We start from the raw sequence: 6,000 nt of genomic DNA, 5'->3' as shown, positions 1-6,000 counted from the left end.
TCATATCCAAGACTTTCCTTTTCGATTTCCCGGTTGGTGTGGCTGCCTCTTCTATTTCAAATCAGCTGGGAAATCTTTCTCCTTATCTCAAATTCCATTTCCTTGGTCCTCGTCCTACCATTCTTCTCAATTTCCCTTGGGCAGGCTACTCTTGTTGTGTTTGCTGGGGCCAACTATTTGATGTAGGAGGAAAGGAGTACAGAGTCTGCCCCACTAAGGGTGAAATCAAGCTTGTGAGAAAACAACCATTTCCCTGGCTTGTATGTAAGCAGGTATGATAGATTACATCCCGCCCCGCCCCCCCCCCCCCCCCCCCCCCGCCCATGAATCTGCGGTCTTCTCCTAAAATTCAGCTTTGCCAAAGCAAGAAGCCACTGAGGAAACTCAGTGGGCAGTGAAAGTCTGACTAAGTAAAGAAAACCCAGGATGCCCACAACCCTTCCCGGATGCTGATCAGTCAGTTCTAGATAAACTAGATTGTGGCTTTGACAATCAAACACTGGAGGGTGACCTCCCAGGATTTATGGGAGAGCCAGGGGACCAGCACTCAAGGCTGTGGGATCCCACGTGTGACTTCGCTCTTGACCATGTGTGCGCATAGCTGTGCAGTCTCTTTAATTTGGACTGCTTTGTTGAAATTGGGACCTAACAGAGCTTGCCAGATCTCTTGCTTTAAGACATCTTTAAAACACCTAAACAGAAGGGAAGACCATTCTGTTTAGGCTAGAAGCAGAGGAGTAACTAACTGAGTTCTCAGAGGAAGGGATATTACTCCTTAGAGAAATAGGGAAATTTGTGAGATTATTTTTATTTTATTTTATTTTATTTTTGAGACAGGGAGAGACAGAGCATGAACAGGGGAGGGTCAGAGAGAGGGAGACACAGAATCGGAAGCAGGCTCCAGGCTCCGAGCTGTCAGCACAGAGCCCGACGCGGGGCTCGAACTCACGGACCGCGAGATCATGACCTGAGCCAAAGTCAGCCGCTTAACCGACTGAGCCACCCAGGTGCCCCTGTGAGACTATTTTTGATTGTCACATGAGTTGGGAGGCACCATTAGCATTTAGTGTGTGTGGCTAGAGGTGGTAAACACTCCACCAAGTGTGGGATCTGGTCCCCATGGCGAGGAATTTTCCCATATCCATCCCAAACTTCAAATAATATCTGCTTATGTAAGTGGAAAACGTGATAAAATTAGCTGAGCCTCATATCTAACTCCATTTAACATCTATAACAAAATATTTTTTCACAGATTTAATATACATTGAATTTTCCAAGAATGCAACCTCTGTGTGCAGATACTTGCTCTGTGTGGAATTTTACCAAGAACTGATCATCTTTTCAGTAAACGTCTGACATTTACATCCAATGACAATGTATCAGTTTGCAGATGTAACTGTCACATTCGAGTATAGATGCACATACGCTTACCTAGCCCTTATTTCAAAATGTGCAATACAAAGTGTTGACAACATTCAGTTGAGTATTATTACCTTCTCTTAAGCCCCGACTACTTGGTTACAAATAGTTGTAAGTATCAAACCACTTCATAATATCTTTCAGTTTTGTCCTGCCGGAAATACACATGCTTTTATTATGAATTACTTTCCTATTATATTTCCTTTCTTTTTTTTTTTTAATTTTTTTTTTTAATGTTTATTTATTTTTGAGACAGAGAGAGACAGAGAATGAACAGGGGAGGGTCAGAGACAGAGGGAGACACAGAATCCGAAACAGGCCCCGGGCTCCGAGCTGTCAGCACAGAGCCTGATGCGGGGCTTGAACCCACGGACCGCGAGATCATGACCTGGGCCGAAGTCGGACGCTCAACCGACTGAGCCACCCAGGTGCCCCCCTTTCTATTACAGTTTGTGCTGGGCCCTGGGGCCCCTTCCTAGGTCCCCGCATCAGGGCTCCCACAGCTGCTCCAGCTGTGACCTCTGGCAGCCCATAGCTGAGTGCCACCACCCTTCCCAGCCACCGCTCTGGTCTCCGGTTTGCTGACTGCTCTCTGGGAGCCGCCCGCACCCATTGACTGTCACTGAAGGGAGGTGGGTGGTGGGAAGGCACTGGCTGGGAACAATTCTTCAGGATCACCCCAGCTCCAGAGATCCCTGTGAGATCTGCTGAGTCACTTGGGAGACTGCCTCAAAGCACAGCCCAACCTCTGCCTCAGCCCGGTCCTGCTTCCCTCCCTCTCCTTCTCGCATTGGTCCTGAGAGTACGTCTGATATACTTCTTGCCTCCTAATGCCATCTCAGTTTCTGTTTCCCCCGGGGGAACCTGACACAGAACACTGTAACGGTTATTGGCCCCTGGGCGGTAGGTCATCTGGCAATTTAAATTTAGGAGAGTAAAGAGGAAAATGATACAATATTTATAATTTTTTTAAAAAGGGTGGGGGGCACTGCCTGTGGTTGGACTCTCGCCTGGAGGGCAGAGACACTGCTTGCTCGAGGGCTCCCAGTACCGAAGACTCAGAATGACACCTCGTGTGATTGTTTCTCACACGTGTGAATAAAATACTGGTCCTGTATACAGCTTCCCTGCTCATCAGTCCTTTCTGCCACATTGTCCTCCCGCCACACCATGCCATACCAGGTGTCCCTCGGTAAATACTCGCGAAATGTGAGACACAGACAGAACCCCGCTGTCCTGATGCCTCACCTCCAAATGGCTATGTGCATCTTTAGCTCTGAGATGCACCAGCTGCCCAGAAAGACAACAATCTGGGTCCATAGCCCCGGGCATTTTCTCCTTTGAGATTTTTTTTTTTAGAGGAAATATGGTTTTAATTCTTAATATCATGATATCGTAGTTCTCAACTGTCAACTGAAAAAGATTCACACAGCCCGAATAGAGCTGGAGGGTGCAGGGGGCGGGTGGGGGTGGTGGTGGTGAGAGAGAGTGAGAGAGACATAGGGAGAGAGAGAGAGAGCGCGCGCACGCGCTTTTGTTGCCCTGAAGGACTACAGAAGAGGACAATCCGAAGGCAAGACCAGTGAGCATTACTTTGTCCCTCAGATCTAACTGTCTGGCCAGGCTGCCCCGAACTAGTGATTCAAAATCCTCTGAAGGTACTTAGTCCTCCCATATGCCTGGAAAGTGGTGTTTTTTTACACTCAGTAAAGCCAGCATGAGGATTAGCTACCTGGTTCTTGACGCCATTCAAATCCATTGCTGATATACCACTTCAGCGTGCCTCAGGGTCATCACCTATCTCAGTCAATGGACACTGGTCATTACAGACCAGCGTAATGACCTGTGAGTTTGAACTCAGCGCCTGGGTGCCGGTATGCTTGCCGCCCCCAGGCCTTCAAGGCTGTCTGTCTAGCCATTCAGCAGCCCTTCCTTCACTCCTTCACCTGTAATACCGGGATGCTGGTCAGAGTTTCCACCTATGGTTCCTCCTAGGGGTGTGGTGATAATTAAAGCAATGATGTTTTCCAAGCATGGAGACATTCCAGATTAAAGACACCACATAATTGAACACATTCTGCAGCTAGTGACATGGGTTGGTGTCATTGCAAGCTAGGAAAATAAGATTAAGTCAGGTGTCCCTGCTATGGCATCCATGATACTTTTCCTACTCTCATGATTTAGGGACGCCCTGCTGCAATTAAAATTTAAAAACAAAACAAAACAAAACAAAAAGCTCTAGTCCCCAAGAAAGAAGACATCAGTTTAAGAAAGAAAGGGGTTTTGTTTTTGTTTTTGTTTTTGTTTTTGTTTTGAGAAAGAAAGAGACGGCACATGAGCGGGGAGGGGCAGAGAGAGAAGACACAGAATTTGAAGCAGGCTCCAGACTCTGAGCTGTCAGCCCAGAGCCTGATGCAGGGCTCGAACCCACAAGCCGCAAGATCATGACCTGAGCTGAGGTCAGACGCTTAACCGACTGAGCCACCCAGGCGCCCCAAGAAAGAAAGGTTTTTATTCATTCAACTTCCATTTCCTCAGTAAACAAAGGTGTACATTTTTATTGCAGTCACTTCATTCAAAGCTAAAAATAGAGTTAAAAAATCAATGGCACCTCTGTGTGTTCATCACGTCACTGTTTTTAATAAAAAAAATTCATGTTGCTGTTAAAGGCAGGAAGATAGGTAAGGTCTACCGGTTAACCTGGGCAAATGCTTTGCATGTCCATTTTCTTCTCTCCCACGTATCATCGCCATACTGTTCTGCTGTGCACCTGCTCCGCTGCTCAATGCATCAGTTCTTGACTGAACATCTTACAGCCGTGGCAGCGGCAATGGACAGAGGTCCTGGCACATCACTGTGAGAGGCTGAACAGCGCCAAGGCCACCAACCACAACGGCGGTATCACATGCATCGCAAAGGCATCAACTAAAGCGGTTTGGAGGTCTGAGCACTTTGCCAACAGACTGCGCTTCTGAAAAATAAACTTTATGACAGTTAGCGTTAGGAAGTTCTATCCATAGCCAAGCCACTGAGAATATGTTTGCTGATTGCATCCATTCAAATATGTTTGGAACTCAGATCCAAACTGGCAAAGGACCCAAAAAAGGCAGTTAGACGTCAAGTACAAGTGTTTACTGGGCAGCTTGGATTGAGGAGGCCAATGGAATGTGAAATAGGAAAAAACGAAGACTGTTTCCGGTTGGATATGTCTGCGGAGCGAGTAAGACAGGGTAGGCCAGAGGGCCTGCTTATTCCTAATGTCCAGATATCCAACCCCCTTCCAGAGGAAAAGAGAACAAGATTCAGAGAATATTTGCATAGGAAAAACTGAATGGTATACGAAGAGAAAAAATACAAGTTGCAGATTAATAAGGATAGTATGATTGCTCCTGCCTGCTCTGTCCCTACGCCAGATTCATCAGAAACCAGGCACGTGTGGTATTAGGGATCAACTATATCTGGGCCACCCCATTTTAGGGGCCAGAGTAAAACTGCACCCATCCAGGTTAACACCCTCTCCGTGGAAAGCTGGGTCTCAAATTTAAACAATTCTTGCTCATCAGCTTTTAAACATATGTCATTCTTACAGGCTTTCAAAAATTTGTTACATAATAATTGGCTTCACTGAGAATCTGTCTTGACACTTACTTTCCAAAATCTGGGCGGTTACTTCTGACAAGCACCTACCTTTTCCTTTGGGCCTTTGGCGCATTTCTGGGGACTCTGCCATCACAGGTGCCACATAAAGCCCCAAACCTCACCTCAAAAAATATTTCTTCAAATTCCCTGGAAAATTATTCCCATCTGGAATTATGATTATCAAGTTAAATAACAACTGGCTGTTTATTGCTATTTAAATCAATCTGGTTTTATGCACTGCAGTATAAAGGGACTAGCCCGAGTTATTCAGATATTTTAATTCTGGTAAAAAAAAAAAAAAAAAAAAAAAAGAAGTTTGAAATTATTTTTATCAAGCTGAAACATGAAAGCTCTCCAGTCAACTTCTTCCGCATTTAAAACACTTCTTCATCATCTGTCATTCCTCCTTCAGCTAAATTCTAAGGATGAATTTGCAGCAAGGCGTGTGGCTGTCTGTGATTCTATTTTAGTTCTTCAGTAACACTTCAAGTGGGTGAAGGACAGCGTTCCGGGTAGGTTTAACTTGTCTCCTGCTGTTAACATTTCAACAGAAGGGGCTCTTAGTGGGATCAGTTAATAACTCTCCAATTACAAATAACTTTATGACATAAAAAAGGAGGCCCCAAATGTTTCTTTCTTTCTTTCTTTTTTTTTTCCTGTGACTAATTTGGTTTCTTCTCCTTCCTTAAGACATTGAAGTGAATCACAGAGATGAGCTCAAGGCTGAAAACAATGTGTCAGCTTTTTAATGAGCTTTCATTGCCACTGCAGAGAATTAAGCACAGGCCCAGAGTCCAGATTCAAGGTCAGCTTCTAGCCCTGGACTGATGATCCGCTCTGAGCCCATGATATCCTGAGAGCTTCGTCTCTGGGGTAAAGCACAGGTGCAGAGGAAACGTGCATGGAGCACTAAAAAGGAACTTTCAAGTTTTTGGTTAGGCC

This window comes from Panthera onca, chromosome A1 (assembly GCF_046562875.1).
Source record: "Panthera onca isolate mPanOnc1 chromosome A1, mPanOnc1 haplotype 2, whole genome shotgun sequence".
NCBI classification, from domain to species: domain Eukaryota; kingdom Metazoa; phylum Chordata; class Mammalia; order Carnivora; family Felidae; genus Panthera; species Panthera onca.
This window is presented reverse-complemented; position numbering follows the sequence as displayed.